The sequence below is a fragment of the Teleopsis dalmanni genome, chromosome X (assembly GCF_002237135.1).
Source record: "Teleopsis dalmanni isolate 2A chromosome X, ASM223713v2, whole genome shotgun sequence".
Lineage (NCBI taxonomy): Eukaryota > Metazoa > Arthropoda > Insecta > Diptera > Diopsidae > Teleopsis > Teleopsis dalmanni.
The window spans coordinates 80434314-80454098 of NC_051848.1; the positions used below are offsets into that span (position 1 = coordinate 80434314).

Here is a 19785-nt window from a genome sequence, read left to right on the forward strand (position 1 = left end):
TATATATAAAAAAAATCAAGATTTAAAAAAAAATTACATGTATCTTGTATTTAAAAATTCATAATTTTTGGCACTTGAGTCTGGTATTTATGCTATATAGGAAATGCAACATAACAACGTTTACTTTTAAGCCTTATTTCATATCACATATTTATATTATATTATATTAATGTTTATGTGTTAATATATACATAAAGACATATATACATATATATTTATTTAGTATATATACACAAAAATGTGTATAAAATTATTTCATTATTTTTTCAAACATGAAATACTTGCATTATACTATGTTCAGACACACCTTAATTTCGCAAAAATCTTAATTTCAATTTCGTTTCAGCGAAATTAAGTTGATTTTTCCATACAAAATTCAGTTTTGAGGTTAGAACGAAATTAAGAAAAATGCACTTAATTTCGTTGAAACGAAGGCTGAAATTAAGGGACATTTCGAATGTAACTATGCGTAAGATAAATTTTAAGCAAAAGATAAAATTGAGATAACGAAAAAGGAACATTTTTGATTTCAATGAAATCGGGAAACATTTTGAAAGTAGGGCAAATTTTTAGATTTGAATATAAAGAAAAAACTGTGACTGTTATTTATTTAAAATATAGTGAAAAATAATAATTCATATACCTGAAATCCACTTAAGCTAATAAAGCTACTGAATGTCATCTTTTATAGTTATAATAATCAACTTTTAAAATTTCCCAGATACAAATGGTGTTTGGAGCAAGTAATTTTTAATATTCGATTTGTAAACAAAAAACATATTATTTCCTTAATTTGTGGCAGTATGAACACTTTAGAAATTAACTTAATTTCATTTTTACGAAATTAAAGAAATTTTATTTGGCTGTCTGAACATAGTATTATGTTGAATTATAAAATAGAAAAAGAACTACGAAATTTTGAACGTTCACTTTCAATGTGAAGATTAAGTAATATTTTTTTTAAATATTACTTAAAGTTTGATATCACATTATAATAAAATATATTACAAAAATATAGTAAAATATTAAAAATTACTTGATACGACATTTTTATTCTTCATTAATCAGGTTAATTAGGCTCTAGTAAATGAGGAAAAAAATTATCTAATTATCTAATTATGTATTATCCGAGTACACACAATAAAAAGTGCAATTTTAAAATGAAAAAAATATATAATTAGACAAGTTTTTCAAGCATTGGTGAATATGTCATATCTTCTATAAGTAAATGATAAGAAGGAAGTTAATTAGTTGGCAAGTTAGTGTCAATTAGCACTAGCATTCGGGTCTCTTTTTGACCCGATGATATTTTGTAAAAATAAAGAATACAAATCGTATGAATCATAGCTATATAAGTATTTCCATTGATAAGCCCGAGTACTCACGCTTATTTGTGTGACTTAATACCAAGTTCAAAAACGAAGTTAGATACGTGACCTGAAAGAAGGCTGGTAAGTTTTCATTAATTTTTTTCATTAGTTTTTGTTTGCACGTTTCATGAAATCTGATTATTGTCACTGAACACTCGAACAGTGCTATTTGCATACTTGGGTCTTGCAAAATCAAGTTTCCATATAGTTATTTTCTTCTTAAGTTCAAGGGAGTGCGATAGAAGGCATTTATGATAATTGTAAATTTTGTCACCATTGCAGGATATAGTTGTCGAATGTGTTTATTAACTATAATATTTTGTTCAAACTGCATTATTACTTTGAGGTACATATATATTGCATGTATGTATAAATGTAATGTACAAGACTGTTTTTACACGTAAATAGAAAATAATGAAATCTTTAAAACCAGGTCCTTGAGTTAACCAAGTCAAGAAGCAAGAAGCTCGTCAATCTTTTAATATAAAATTTTTAGGATTTGTACATAACTCGGATTTAATAGCGACAAAGAGTATATCTCTTTGTCTTATATGTTAGACATATCTAAAACATATCTACATTAAAGTGTTTTTAAAATTCTAGCTTTAACGTTATTAATCTGTCTCATAAAATAAAGTATTATAATAAAAAATATATATAAACAGATATAAAGTAATCAATGGCTTAACTAGAAAGTGCAGAACATTGTAAACTCACTTGGCTGATATCTCCATAACAATTATGTCTCGATAAGACCATTTTGATTTTGTTTACATTCACAAAATAGGTAAAGGCCTTTATACTTCACTTTAAACTGCCTGATAATATTGACATATTTAAGTTAGCTATTTAGTAGACTAACTGTGAGAAAGTTTTCTGCAAAAACTTTAATATGGCGTTAAATAGCTGATTGGATTCAAACATAAATTTGTATTAAATAAGCAAAGGGTTTATCTAGGTCGGATTATAATACTAAAAACTTGTTTTGAAAATTATTTTGTAAAATCGCATTCAAAATTAGATTTTGCTTTTAATATTTAAAAAAAAAATTATAACTACAATAGTTTGAATGCAAAATCTGGAAATGTATTCTTAGGCACGCCTTGAATCGTAAGATATTCTTTATCAGATAGATTGCTTTCATTTTCACAATGACATAATTTTTTTAAATAACATCTTAAATCACTCTCTCAATCAGTGTTTTTCAAATCTGGTGGCACATGATTAATAATCCGTTAAAGACAATACAATGCTTTGGATGATTACTGCGGTTGCAACTATTCTCACTAACTGTAGCTATTAAAGTCAAGCGAATTATAGCTTTCCTCATAAAATTGTTTGGGAGACTATAATAGATTGAAGCATATAATAATATTGAAAATATGCATATTTTACAATTTAAGTATTATAAATTAAGAAAAGATGCTTTGGTACTTAGTATTGTTCAAATTCAAAAAGAAAAATCAAGATATATAAAACTTGATTTCATATACAACATTTACATTTTGTATTAACTTCTAAATCCATTCTGAGTTTATTAAATTCTTTATTTAACCGCTTTTCGCTTGAATGCTTTTTTAGAACAACAAAAATAAAGCAATTGAGAATTATAAATTAAAATTTACAAACATTAGTGATGGGACAAAATCTGCATAATAAACAATAGTGGAATTTATTGATTCGTGTATTCGGAACAACGTATTGACAACGACAAACTGCTGAAACTTCTGACTAGCTGGCGGAAGTTTATGGATGAGCACAAGATCGTCACACTTTTATAATGCTCAACTGAGGAAGTAAGTTTATATATTGAGCATTTATAATATATATTCAATTTTAATTTAATATTTGTTTTTATAGTATTATATTGTTTTTCTTGTTTCAAAAGCATTATAAGCGATTTTTATTATGAAGTACTTACCTGTTGCTATGTTGCATTTCTTGAAATTTCGTTACTTTGACTTTTCGTTTTGAATAATGCATTTGATTTCATATTTTAAATAATTAAGTATTCTGATATAACGAGGTACTAATTAATAAAATATAAATTGAAGCTAATTTATATTAAAGTTAATTTATTATTTCAAAATATTTGAATTTGGTAATTTGAATTTCTAATGTCAGTGGAATATGCATAGTCAGCATCCTTTCGAAAAAACGGAAATATATTAATTAAAAATAATTTAATTTCTACTGAAAACCTTTCTTATTAAGCAATCAAAATATAATATTGTGATATTGTTTGGTATGAGGTTATTATGATTCCATTTTGATTTCAGAATTTTTAGGAACAAATTATAAAAATAAAAAATTTTTACTCACAATTATTGAAGTATTTTCGATTAGGATTTTATGATAATAAAATTTTTGTTTTTTATACGAAATCACTGAATTCTTACTAATATTTAAAATAATAAAATTAAGTCTTTAAATGTTTTAGGTAGGCATGCAATATTATATATAATAGACAATAAGCATGATTGGTTCAAAAAGCTGTATTCCCAACCTATCATATTAATATATATAAATGAATGTTTTAATACTTCAGAATTTTATACTTATATTTTGAATAAAAAATTAAATCGAAATTCGTATAGGTATTAAATGTTATATAAATTAAACAAATATGTCCATACAATATGAAAGCTCATATAGAATCGTTTAGGATGCATAATACTATAAACCTTCAAATTAATTAATTAATTATATATAATAATTAATTAATTATATATAATAATTAATATATATAATATAATAATTAATCATATTATATAATTTTAATTTCATTAATATTTCGTATTAATTTAATAATGACTTATTATGTAATAATTTATTATTACTTAATTAATATATATGTATATAATCTGTTTTCTGCAATTTTTGTTTTTTTTATAAAATCTTTTCACTTACATACATTCCAGCTTTATTTAATATTTGGAATAATATATATTATGTGCTTTAATTTTAATGTCAATTTTATACAATTATATAAAAATTTTGTATTTATATGTTAATAATTAATTAATTTTACTTATGTTTGTAATTACTTATATATTATATTAAATAAGTAGAATGGTAATAAAATTTAGATAAGGAATTAGAATAAATTATTAATAATTAGAATTAATAGCTTAAAGGAACTATCTATATACTTAATAAATAAATTCTGTAAAAAAATATTAGCAGAATATATAAAAACAATTTCTAGTTTTAATGCAATGGAGTCAACCTGTTTTGCGATTAACTATTCAGTACTTTAATTCTTTAACTCATTATTTTTAATAAAGCAGTTAGTTCGTCAATAAACACGGACTCTGAGCTTCAAATTTGGCAGGATACGAGTTCATGCCTTGCAGTCTCAAAGACCACTAGTTCCAAGACCACTAATAATGGATATTTGGCAATTGTTTGTATAAACCAATACATGGGTTTCATATTTTGAATGGCTTAACTTTCAGAAACCAGTTTAGTGAACTAAATATTATTTTAAAAAAGAAAGTTAAAGAAACTTGTGACTTCTGGGTTATGATAAGTGAGCTCTATTTAAAGACCCTTTCGTGGTAATTATTAGAAATTTTACTCTAATACTAAGGCGTCTATTTAGTTCGAACACGAATATTGTAATTTGTTGTAACTTTAGAATTATTACAATGCAAAATGAATTTTATGAATCCTTGAGCAAATATTTTGAAAAAAACAACTAGAGTAACGTTTTAGAGCTAACACAGACCTAGAATAATAGCATGGTTCCACAATATAAACGTATTATTGATATAGTTATAACAAAAACATAATTTTATATACAGCAAATGATTAAATACCTAAAGATGATTGTATGGATATAACTCCACACCCAAACAATGCGTGATGTCGGAATAGCTACTGTAGAATTAGCATTTAGAACTGTTGCTTTAGTGACATTTGACATTGATTTTGGTACTTAGTACGCAGTTTAGGTAGATTAATATTGAGTAGAAGAATAATTGAAGCTTTAATTTTCAATAACAATTTGTGTGATGCAACCTCAGAAATATCGAAATGGTATAAGAAGTTATTCATTTATGAAGTTGTCAAATGATTTGTAAGTAAATGATCTTCCTTCTATTTAATGACACTTTATATGGAATTCTCTCAAAGTAAAAATTATTACATATAGCACATATATCACCTAGTCTGTTTTTAAGAATACATTCAATATACCAACTAAGTATAAATAGTTTTAATAGTGTATAACTTCGTCGGTATTTATTAAGCTGGCAATTGTTTAAAAAAAAACATACGTACGTAGGATTTTGGGTCACCAGCTATTGATTGGGGTACATAAGAACTCCCAATGTAAGAATTTTTATCTGTATGTTATCTGACCTATGCTTTATAGATATACCAATTTTGGAAAAATTAATTTTTGATAATGGCAAGCTTTAGTATTAATTCTTAATAAAAATGTTATTGACGTTATTCTGCTATTTTATGTATAAATTAAGTCAGTGAGTAAATATCAATGAACATCAGTTCGGTGACTTTAGTTAAAATTTATGTAAAATTGTTTTTAATAAAATGGCTTAATAAACTTCAAACTTTTTATTAAACCTTAGTGGCATTGTTATACCCTATATTTGTTCTCTTTACAAAGACATTACCTACATTATGTAGCAAAAGTGTTATGCAGATCGATGTGATGGATTAGGAGTGTATTTAATACAAACAAGAAACGACTAAACTTTTGTATATATTTACTAAAAAGTCTGAAATAAAGGTTTGGGAATTATTATTTATTTATATAGCAAATTACCGACTCTTATTACTCTCTTCATATATTCATATAGCTATATTTATTTCAGATCTCTTGTGTATAAAAAACATACGTTCATGTTTGTCACTATTAGTTCATCCTTTAGTATTATTAATTATGCGCGAATTTGTTTGAATTTTCAGATCATTATTTTTAGTATAGAAAAAACAATTTTTCGCTTAATTATATCATTTTTTTGGCAGTAGAAAATATAAGTTTTTCACTCCTAAAAATTTGCATAAAATTACACAAGTAATATAAAAATGGCATCCTTAAAATAAATAGAAAAACCAGTGAAAATATCCTTGAACGTTTTAAAGTGTATAAAATATTGAGGTAGGAGTAAATTTAATTTTTTTATTTGTTAACACAAAGATTTTTTAAAACTTTTTTTTATATTATTTTTTAAATTTATTTTTGTTTTAAGGATATAAACTGCAAAATATACACAAGGATATGTATATACCCACACATATGTATCTGCACCCTCTCACTATACTGTCAAACTCACTTGCCAGTGAGTTTTTTTTTTTGTTTTGCAACACTGAAAAGAATCGGAATCGTGTGAAAACAAAAACTTAACCCTTTTTAACCGCTCATTTACTTAGGTTATCAAAAGCTTAACACAACCAAATTACAAATCCTGACACAAACAAATATTTATAAAAACCCTGCGAGTTATACACACATGCACATACACACATACATACACACTCAAGCTCAAACTCAAACTCAAACTGAGATGTATACAATGTTTGACAGTTGACATTTGGCTGTCATCAGCATCATTACCATGAACATAACCGTAAAGTTGCACCACAGAAGCTCACTCATACGCCATTAATTTTTGATTTGAAGCACATCATTACGTGAATGAATACGGGAACGACGAGGATTTTGGCTTCCTTTATTGAGGCTTTTTGTCGATTCTTGTGAAATCATAAAAATAAAATGTAGGTGTAACGCTAAACATTCGAATAGATGTGAAGGAGCTTAATGTATGATGCTTCTTAGGCAGTAACATTATGTCTTCATTGTCTTTATTTGGTTTTATCGTACAGGAAAGCAATACAAATTCTGTAAATATAATGGAAGACAAGAGATTACGGATTAAAATATTTAATATAAGGTTCACAAATAAATTCCTTATAAAGGTTATTTGATTATAATAATATCGTGAAGAGTCAGAAATTTGATTTTTTAATATAATACTATTTGCAGAACAAACTCTTTGTTTAGGTAAAAAAATTTTCTTGCTTTCTTGAATTTGAATTGCAAGGATAAATCAGTTAGAGTAGTTCAATATTTTATTATAGCTATTAAATCAATCTGTAAGACTGCGGTATATAGGGTATTCAAAATGTCTTTTTAAACGTATATTCAGGGTCCGTAACAGTTATCATAAAAAAAATAAAAATCAACTTTTAAATATTATCATTCGCATTTTAAAATAAAACTCAAAAAATAATAATCAAATTTGGTTTATATTTTATTCCTCAAAAATAATTATTTTATGTGCCTTTGTTTTTTTTTTTAGCGCAGAAGTAACTCTTAAAATGCTTCTTTTTATTTTAAAATGCGCTAATAACTGTCACTTTTGCGTTATTAATATAAAAATCATGAATAATTGGCAATTTCTGCCGAATATTTTTAAAACGAAAATATAAAATGCAATTTTCTTATAAGGTAGGTGTTTTTGTGATTTCATACAAAAACCTGTGATAATTATGAAAGTTTACAACAAAACTAATGGGTCTATTGTAGGTACACATGGTATATTACGAGAAGATTATAGTCGCCATAATTGTCCACTTCAGCGTACTATTTGCAAAACTATATGGAAATATGAATAAGTAGGATCCATAGGAATCGAGGAAATATTTTAGGTCAAGACATTATCGAAATATACGTTTGTTTTAAAATATTGTTGCTATTAGCAAAAGAGTGGAAGAATATTAAAATGAATTCATAATATGGCACATAGAGCATTTTGAGTTCCATCTTCATTCTAATAAAATTAAGCCAATATAAGAGCTAGAGCTAGCTGATCAATAATGTGTAGAACTTGTCCTGAATCTGAATATATCATACAATACTACATAGTATAGGAATCTTTTGTTAAGTTATCACGAATAGATGTTCTCTTAAAAATTTAGCACAAAGTACTACTACTACTAAAGCAATATTAGTAATAGATATGTTTTTAAATAGCATTATAGGTATCATAAAGAATTGCGTCAACTTAATGGCTGGGTTATGCTCAATATTCTGACAATAAATCGGGAAAAACCTAGTAGACATTGTTAAGTACGATATGTAAGATACTATTCTATGATTTACCATAACTAAACGGGTATTAGCTTGAGATCTTCTGTATATCAAGATGTGTATATATATCAAGATGTCTATGGTTCATAATAGACTAAAAGATAACAAGATAATAAGATAACTGTAGAATAATTGTTAAGTAAATTTTATATAGTTCTTTACAACTGCAAAAACATTATCTAAAGTAACTGTGTCCTTCATGCAAATCTTATTTTACCGATGTAGACGTCAATTCTACGCTCAAAACTTTTTTACTGCTAGCTACTCTTTGGCGACCGTCACTTAGAAGACAGTACATCATTAGCAAGCTTGGGCATTTACAAATAATGGCATACGGTAAATCCATAAGCGCTACGAGAATATGTCTGTCTGTAGTTCCGAATATTATTCTTCACATGCATTATTACATTATTACTACTAGCATAAAAAGTGCACTCATGGCTGCAAAAAACCGAATGCTGGAAAGTCATATGAAGCGAGCATAGCTTACTTCTGGCAACCCTGCTAGTTAATTGGTAAAAAGCACTGACTACTTATGGACTTAAAATGAATTTTAAAAACCCTTTCGCAGTTGTACTTTCTCTTTGAGTTTTTCCAAAGATTACGATTATAACGATTTACCAAATAAATTACTCAGTGTTTTTATTTCAGCTTTCCCTTCATTATTTTATTTATTTTACTTATTAACAGTTTTGATTGAGCACTTAAAATTGAAGCTTATGCACGTACACATTTTTTTACACAACTATAAAGGCACGAATATTTCAAATTTAATTTACGTGTATCTCATGTAAGCCTATAGATACATGTGTTATGTGGAACCGCACAAATTCGTGTGAAAGTATTTATTTATTTTTTTTTTTTGGCAAAAATGAATGAAATTCAGGTTAAGTAAGTACTAAAAGTGCAGTTATTTGCGTTTTCACAAACGCAGTTTGCTGCTTTGAGAAAGTGCAATTTGTGCTGTGATGTTGCACTTTTGCAACGCTTATGATCTTAGAGAAATCCAAAGTGTGATCTGAGGCATAATCATTTCAAAACAAAAGCTGAAAAATTTTTTCCTTTGAAGTACGAATTTACAAATTTGTTTTTATGATTTGGGACTTATGCACTTTGTGGAAATGCTTTTGCTGATTTTTGTTTCTTTGAAATATTTTACGCTAAAAAAAATTAAGGCAACCACAAAATCTTTTATAATACACAAGTTTATTATGTGTATATAGTAGTACATAAATATTATATATACAGATTTTCCGTTTCAGATTTAAATGATTATAAGAACGGTATAAGAATATTAATGTATATTTTCAATTACACATTACAGTGCATTTTTTTTTCAATGTACAATAAAATCTGAAATATGCCTTAAAGGGAAATAATAATAGAACAAAACCTAAAAGAAGAGTAACAACCTTTTACGTTATAAAGAGCAATCCAAATACTTTCTTTAGGAGTTGAGTCTCACGAATTTATTTTTTAATGTATATCATTATTACGCTACTCAAATTATTTGTATGATGACATAGATATGAGATTACTATTGGTAACTTGTCAAAATTTTGTGGTGCTAGTGCTATTACTATATGAATTTTCAAAGCAGTTGAGAAATCTGTATTTGGTGTGTTTATAAAGCACTTTTTATGTAAAAATGGTGTGCAAATGCGGCAATGGTCTCAAAAATATTATAGTGACTGTTGTCCCAATAATAACTTTTTGTCAGGGGTTTACTGAATTTAAATATGATCGTACAGGTACTAAAATTGGTATGTAGTTTTTTAAAATGATAAGAGTGCGGTCAATACTGCAACTTTTATTTTATTTCTATGGCGTGAAATTGAAAATACGAGTGTGGAATGTTTGAATTCAATAGTTGCTCTATAAAACCTTTCAAAAGTCAACGCAATCAATTTGAATGACTGCAAAGTCAAGTTAAAGAGAGAAGATGATATCGTAAGAATATCGCGACAAAAAATTGTTGCTATTTTAAACAGAAAGTTTAACTTTGAACAACAACAACCTGCCAATCTCTTACGTTATTTAGAGCTGCTTTAGTACGATTATTTAGATTTTATCGTGTGATAAGTCACTATGAATGACGTAGCACTCATTGCTATACTTCAGCGTAAGTTAGTAAGGTTCTGGGCAAACGGTATTTCACTTGTTAATTCCATTGTAATAAGAAGAATAATCAATAGTGTATATTATATGGAACAATTAGTGTATTTAAAGAAAAAAATAGCAAAAAACTATACACTAAATAAAGAAAAAAGTAGAAATCTTTCACCAAGACAATGTACCCTGTCACGAGTCAATCATAATAATACTTATATTTGCACGAATCCCTTTTTGCATTGTTACCCTGTCCAAGTTCTTTTCTCGTTTCTGGGTCTCAGAGATAACTATCAGTTTGCAGTTCTGTAAATAAACCTCTAGGGGAAGAGGTTTGACACCAATGGGGAAATTGTGGTCAAAACTGAAGTTTATTTTGAATCAAATATAAATCGTTTTGCAAAATATTACTTACGATATTAGTTAAGATTTACATGAAATTATAAATTAAAGTAGGCTGCATAAAATTTGGTTGTAGTTTCTCTAGTCAACTAATGAGCTTTTATAGTGATGTGTTGTTAAACTACATACTATATGTACCATATATGAAGTCAATATATAAGTTACTTAAAAATATTAACAGAAATAAACGTCAAGCTCATAATTTTAATGCTCAACTACAGTGAAATAGGGACCTATGATATCTTTACTGGATTCTATGCATAAACTGATTTTTGATGACTATTTAGTAAAAGATAAGTCAACCAAGTTATGAAAATCTGTGCTTTTAAAGTAACAACCTAAAACGTTATTATAAAACAACCATATTTTGCTTTTAATTTGCATTTTCGATTTCGAATATTAGAAATCACACAAAAAATCTACATTTGTGATATATATGTCTGGATATAATATTTATTTAAACGTAATTTTTTATTCCCAAATAAAATATATTGTTAACAATTTCAATGGTTTTGTTTCTTTTGTTCGACTCTCCATTTTACATTCCACTTAGATTGCTAATTCCTGTCTAATGCCCGATTTCTTGCCCGATTTTGTTACTATTCTTCATTTAGCGTTCTAAAAAAAGCTGTAGCACTACATGTCTCCATAATAAATGTACTAACTATTCTATTAATTTTACCTTGAAAAAGTATTGAATGAACTGTATAGTGAATGTTCTAAGTGTTCCTTTCAGTTTACTTCGAAAATCTATTGAAGATACTGTCTGCTAAAATTGTTCCTAAGTATGAAACAATAACAGAAAAAAAACAATGTACATATAATGTTCATATAATACCCATATATGTACTTTGAATTTATAAAATTGCCTTCTGTTACTGTATTTCATAGAATTACTTTCTTAACCCATGCATAGATAAGTTTATTGTCAAGTTTCTTATGGAAAAAGGTGCAGAACAATAGTGGAGTCTGCTCTTTGTTGGTTTCTTATACAATATGTCTGTTATTTGGACCTATTATTTCAACAAAAAATAACATTGAAAACTCAGCACAATTAAAAAAGTCTTTAAATGTGCAAAAACCGTTCAAAAAACACATATACATGTAAGTTAATCCACACTTCAAATTGAGTACGGAGACAACAACAATAAAAGCTATAAAAAGGATGTAGTGCACATTGATAAAATAATACAGAAGCAGCATATATAAAGAACTTATTCAAACACCTATATATATATATATATATATATATACCATATACAGATGGATGTAGGTGCTGCAAATAAATAGACAGATAATAAAGTAGTAAGTATATATATTATAAAGGTTACACCTTACTAAATAAGTGTTCCAAATGTAAATAAACATATGGACGTATATACGACCCCAGTTATGAGTAAACACACACATGTCGATTTCCACGCATTCACATTCTCTCATACACGCATACGCAAATTAAAGTAAGTAAAAATTTTAATTACATTTTGAAGAAGTTTTTGTTAAGGAAAATAATAAAAGGACATGCAGACTCATACAAGTGCAGTTTTTTCAGTCGTCGGTGTTGCAATTTCGTGCTGTAGGAGAACATTGTGCAGATGTGCTCGGCAAAAAGTGAAAAAGTGAAATAAATAAATTAAATAAGTTGTGCAAAAGTTAACTCCCACGCATAGACATACGCCCATATCACCACAGAATTATACAATTTCAATTTCAAATGCATTCAAATTGCAATTTTCCTGTATTAACTCGAGAAATAAAATAAAAAACGGAGTCAACTTAATGATGTTGGAGGCTTCGCAGGCTTTTTAATTAAAAGCCATGCCTGCACATGTTTCCAAGATGCGTTTTAGTAACAGTAGTGGGTGGAGGTGGAGGCAAGTTTACTAACGTGTATATTTTGAATTAAATTTTTTTTTTGACAAAATTTTTTTAAGGTTCAAAAAAATACGAGTATCCATAAAGCAATGTTAGAGAATTATTGAATTATGAATTTTTAACAATTTAAGGAATTACAAAATTTAATTTTCAATTTTATAGGAAGAAAATTTAATAATAAAAGATATATATTTAAGAAAAGAAGAGAAACAAGTTAAAAATAATGAGAGAAGAGGAAATTTTTTTATCATATTGTATATATGTAAGCATAAGCTATGGATAATAAAGGCTATAGCAAAAAACATAACAACAACGCTAGACCAAAAGATTGAATTCCCTTCATCACTAATCCATTCTTAATCCTAAACAATTCTCTCCCCTCTCACACTACCAACAACTACCCACATCCTAGCCCATGTATACGTTTTTGTAATTCCTTTCATGTTATCTACTTGATAAATCTCTACGAGCTACAACAACAACAATAACAGAAGATATTAACAATGGATATGGATAATTATAGTACAGAGAACAAATATAAAAAAGGGTGAAAATATATTTGAGAGTAGAAAACTTAGGAATAGAGAACCGAACTAGGAATATCATAGTAGAGTATGACGGAATAAAAATGTGAAGAAATGAAATATAAAAAAGAGTGCAATAGTAAAGAGAGATGAATAAGGGAGTAATAGAGACAAAAAAGAATATACAAAAATAACAACTTGAACGGTCCTTAAGTTATAGTCTCATTGAACAAAACCATTCCGAATGATTGCTATTTTGCAAACTTTCGTAGGCCTGGTTGGATAACCATTCGTTGATTTTTCAAGCAGGTAAAATGACAAATTTTCAATCATGTATAGTTGGTCGAAGAATCTAGCATTTGACAATAAAAATATTACTGACATTTAAGGATGTTTATATATTAAATGATTACTTTTACGTATGCGATTCCTCGACGCTTAATATTGTAATATATACTGAAAATTCAATTTATATTGAAAACAGTCTGCTTTCTTCTATACGATTTTGTTGTGTTCGCGTCTTGAAATAAAGAACTGTCTGACGAATTTATAGTCACTTTTGATAATAAGAGATCAGTTTAGTTTAATTTAAATGAAATGTCATTAGACTAGTCATTAGAGATGTATGCTAAAAATTGTTAAAAAGGATATGATACAAAATTTCGTGCTTGAAATATGAGAGAGCAAATAAATAAATTATATAAATAATTAAATATTATCAGTGTAAGGAACAATTACATTATTAAAATACAATAAGAATAGCAGTATTAAAACTTTATGTCTCTTTTTTCGATATAATCAGCATCACCACATTTTTAATTGTAGATTAAGAATCTTAATTCATCTTAATATGTTAAGTATTGGAACATATGTTCCGATCTCATTTTTCGTTAGTGAAATTCAAACCTTAATTTTTTTAATGTGAGAAAGATATCTGTATTTTTGTTACAAATCCTGCATGGAATAAGAAAAATTCTCCATCTTCATTATACATCATCTATAAATATATAATATAGTACCAATTCACAAATATAAGTAATTGCCTTGACGTGCTACACTGAGATGAAGCCATTCCAAAATAATGATTTTGTTATTTTTTTTTTAATATTAAGCAAATAGATATTAATAACGAGTTTTTTATTGCTATAACAATTGCTGCAATTCATTTATATATATATATATTTTTTTTTTTGTTTTTATTTTGAATATCTGTAAGAATATTTTTTTAAACATTTTCGCAATCACATCATTCAAATAGAGTAAAATATTTTATTAAAAACTTTCACAATCACATCATTCAAATATAGTCACTCTTACATACAAAGTCGCAACAGTTGCTGTACGTAGGGTGCTCGAAGTAGGTGCATTAGGAATATTATTGTGCTTTGTTGATTCTGTGCTTTTAGGTGAATCCGTTCTGTGCCCATACGGGGTGCTGAACTAACATATAGAATTACAATAATACAATACAAAATTTAATTATAATGCGTTTATGTGACACATTATTGTGATATTGTGCTGATATTAGAAGGCATTAGTAGTGTTCACAAGGTGCATAATAGAGCCTACATAAGGTGCTTAGCTTAGATAATCACTTAAGTGCTTATATTTTACTAATATATGTGCTTATATTTAACTTAAGTTAATAAAGTTTAAATTCACTTAATAAATACGTTTGATATACGATTTTTTTTTTTTTGCCAAATACACTAAACTACTTTTAAATAAATTAAATAATTAATTTTTAGTGATGATGCAAAATTTTTAGTTACATGTAAATTTTTTATTTTTTGCTTTTTTAGCATGTATCATATTAATAGAAATTAAAAATTAAGTTTTTATATTATATGCACAAAAAAAAAATAAATTCAAAACACAAAAAAAAAGAATAATAAACTTAACTGCACTACATTTACACAGTGATGTTAATGATTTTATTTTTTATGTCAAAAATGAATTAAAAAAGTTAAAAAATAATACTTTTGGTAAAATTTAATTTTTTGTTTTTCATAAAATCATTTATTAATATAATAAAGTACAGTATACATAAAAACAAAACAACAAGCAAACAATAAAATAATGTAACGTAAAACGTTGTAGCTCAAAAAATAGTTCTTTTTTCACTCATATATTTGAGTTTAGCAAAAATTCGAGCAAAAATGTGCTTCATTCAAATGTGCTACGAAAAAATATTAGTAAAAATAAGTTTTTAAAAATATTAAAGCGTAAACTTAAAACATATACATATTATATATTTATATGAATTAATATATATGATATAGTGAAAAAGAAAAAAATGAAAAACATGAATAAATGTCTGTCAGTTGGGACTTTATGGTTGTCTATGTAGGTCTAAGGGATGGGGTCTTGCCTGGATAGCAGCTACAGGCAGGGTAAATTTATGACATTTTAATGAAATTTCGTGTAAATGTTGTATATGTTTTAATTTAAAAAACAAAAAAAAATGTTCATTTAGAAACAATATACTATATGAAAAAATATTTGTGCAAAAGGTGTAAAATTGAATAATTTTGTTTATTTTTTTCTGTATTTTCATTTCAATAAATAATTTCATTTTGTTTCAAATCATATGATTGAGTTCATTTTACATCAACTTGCAAATGAACTCTACATAAATTTCTATTTATTACATGTGTAAATTAATTAATATGCAAAATAATTTCATTATTGAAAAAATCACATCAACATTTTAAATAAAATTAAATTCAACATTGTTAAAATTCACAAAAATATATGTGTGAAAAACTATCTGTATCTATAATTTAAGCATCAAAACATAATATTCAATATTTATCTGAGAAACTGTAAAATATTCCAATTTAATTGTATCTTTTTTAAATTGAATTTAAATTTAAAGGATGTGAAAAAGATTCCATCTTTTAAATAAAGTATCTATTGTAGAAGAAGAACACAGAGTTTCTTGTCAACACAGTCACCGATTGGTTAGAGAATGCATGGAGAATATTCTTCACAGTTTGATTTGATATATGTAATGTGTATAGTATTAAAGCTTATTAAAAAAGCTTATAACAGTTTTTAATATAAGTCTTTCTGATAGTTAGTAATCAGCGAACTTAAGCGCTATCTGTGCTGCTTGAAATACACTTGTAAACTTCAGAATTTCATAATATACCTTAAGTGTGTTAAGGTCCATTTAAGTAAGATCCAAACAGGTTGGGTGAGTTCGGAACTCTATATAATACCATATGATATGATATAAAGCTCATTTTTGAGTAACGCTCAAAGGATTTGTTTAGTTTGAAATTATGTATGGCATCTAAAGTTTGTGCATTTCTTAGTAAATTTCAATCCGATTCTGTAAGGTACCCAATTTGGTCTGTGTAAATGTATTTTTAACCGTTAAGGTCATCAGAGATATTTTAGCATTTTTCTCGTTTCGATACTTAGAATCTTAATAAATCATATATTCGACTTTAAATACTATAACAGTCGACTTTGAAATTTCTTAAGAATGTTAAATTCAAGAGTTAATAATTGAAATGGGGGTTGACGGATTATTAAGTCACATAGATAAAATCTTTAAAATTACTGTGTATTATTATTGCATATAAAAAATAAACCATGTATTAAGAAATTGAATTTATGATAAAATTTGAATGTAGTGAATGTATTATGTAGGAGAAATACTGAAAGGTTCATAATGGTGGGTGATTAGTATTAAGTCAGTAGTAATTATATTTCGTAAAATTAATAATTATAAAAAAAAAATGAAAAGTTATGTAGTTAATATCATATGTCTTAAAATAAATTAATCGTAAAGAAAGAGCAACTAAGAAATTAGGTAGTTAATGTCATATGTATAAAGAATATAAAAGTATTAAATACAATAGTCAAAATTATGTAAAATTGGTGCTGCAAAAAATGTGTATAAATTAATATTATATCATAATAATAATTTTATATTTTCGGTGCTATACAAATTACCACAAAAATATTTATGTAATATATATATATATATTTTTTTTTTATATATTTATACGTATTTATAAGTATTTATATTAAATCAAGTGCATTTCAAAAATAGTTTCCAATTAAGGAGAGTATGCGATATTTCAGTGTTTCACAAAAAATATATTAAAATAGACATTTTATATCTAATTTTAAGTAAATATTCATAAGAGCCAAAAATTGTATTAAAGTTATATTTTGCGCCAAAAAATATGCAATATGCCAATTTACGTAAAAAAGTCCATAAATAATATTTGAAATTTTATTGCTAAAATAAAAACTTTATACATTTCAATATTTTTATATAAAATAAAAAAACACTATTTAATATACAGAGAAAATTCCACTGTACGTTAAGTTTTGCTTTGGATTGCGAAAACTTTAGTGCAGGGCTGCGATATTTTTAAGCAAATAAAAAAAGTTGGTTAAAAAAATTAATTAAAAATTTTTCTTTTAATTTAAAAATTAAATTTAAAAAGGCAAAAACAAACAAAAGTGCAAGTAAATATTAAAATTTTTAAATAAATAAATATGTGCTTTTTTGTGCCAACAAAATTGTTTCTTATTTTGTTTAAATTTAAATGATTAAATTATTTTAATAAGAAATTATGTTTAAGTTCAACATATAAACAAAAAAAAAAAATTTAAATTAAACAAAAATGTGTGATTAAAACAGAATACACAAATTTAAGAAATTTTATAAATCAACTTACAAAAATTTATTATTAAATGAATATATATAAAAACTTGTTTAAACGGAAATTGTCAACCAGATAATATACTATATACTAGTACGTGTTCCGGAGAGTCAAAGAAGCGAATATATCTAATGATATTAAAAAATATTGAAAGAAAGGAAATACTTTCATTTGAAAAGTGTTTCGATATTACAAAAAATGTGTTTAAAAAAATCCAATACTATTAAGGGAATGGTACCTTAAAGGAATGAAAGTATTATGTGAAACCAAACAAAATGATCTGAGAACATCAAAATGTTATAGAGTGATGAGTGATAATGTAAAATTAACAATGGTAAATATTGTATATAGGAATTGGTCATATCATTTACTATAGTAATTATATCAATTAATAAGAATATCTTCATAACCCAACGATTGGAATAATTTTATACCTATGAGTTACTTTATAAAATTTCAGTTAATAACGGAGTAAACCGCTTCATTTCTTCCATGCATGCAATCAGTGAAAGTTGAAGAAGAAGAGACAAAGGAGAAGACAAGAACTCGGTCTGAACATTTGAAAGATTGTAGTGTTGAAAAGAAAAAGAACAAGAAAGCTGTAGAACTTTATAACCAATATTGAGCAATATGATAATCGCAATAGTTTTTAGTTATTTAGCATGAAAAAAGAAGAAAGATTAATGTATCTTGGGAATTCATGGATATTATATTAAGAAAGTTTATTAGTAGATACTCTTTAATGAGAGAACGGAGTTTACATAAAAGGGATTAGAAGAAAATATTTATCTCATTTAAATGAGGTAGCTTTAAGTTACGATGAATTTTATGTTTGTGATTAAGTGGTATTTAAACCTTTATATTCCACGCTTCTAGAATAGAAAACTGAAGTTCCATAGGTATATATGCTCTTTTACTGACAGTGTTTTAGAATGCATTATCAGTTAGAAATGCTAAAGGCTGTTTCACAGAAAATACTTTCGTAAAAAATTTTAGCATATTTATTATAAACAGAAACTGCTCAGTTCTACTACATCTGAAATTTGATTTACTTAAAGGTATATTGATTATAGGAAATTTAAATGCATGCTCTGTAATTAAATAACATTTGTTCTGTTTTATCTCATAAAGACTGTTAGGATGCTTTGAAAAAGGTAGAAAAAGAAGAAGCAAGTATACGAAAAAGACACTTATCACTGAATTAAACACTTAAGTGTCTATTTCTCAAAGGTTTACGAAATCATTATGCTAAAAACAAAATATCCTCATTTTTATATTCATGGCTGCTCAAGTTTGTCAAGGACTATTCTCACATAGGTCTTCTTCTCGTAGGAAAATACTACTTTCGGCACAATTTGAGGAGAGCCATCACCCTTATATATCCACTCCTCCTTTTTTAGCTACGCACATGAAGGTAGAAGTCTTTAAAAAAAAGAATCGATTGCCTTAATACAAATGAAATGTATAAATAATTGCAATGAATCTAGTGAAATAAATAACGTGAAGGGACTTGCTGATTTCTATGTGAAGGCATATTAAAATGATTATAAGGATTTTGAAATGTTAACAATATCTAGGCTCAGTTGGGAGTTTTTTGACTCTATGTCTTGTTGAATGCGCGATAGGGAAGTTACTGGCAAACTTTAGAATGAAAAAATATAAAAAAAAATTATAAACTTTCTTTTATATTTAAAGAA

The 19785-nt window shown here is 26.3% G+C and overlaps 1 protein-coding gene across 2 annotated transcripts in view; it reads right to left on the reverse strand.

Moving 5' to 3' along the window:
- The window catches only part of LOC119687622 (tyrosine-protein phosphatase Lar), a 122119-nt gene that overhangs the window by 13866 nt on the left and 88468 nt on the right, over positions 1-19785 (reverse strand). The window lies entirely within an intron of this gene.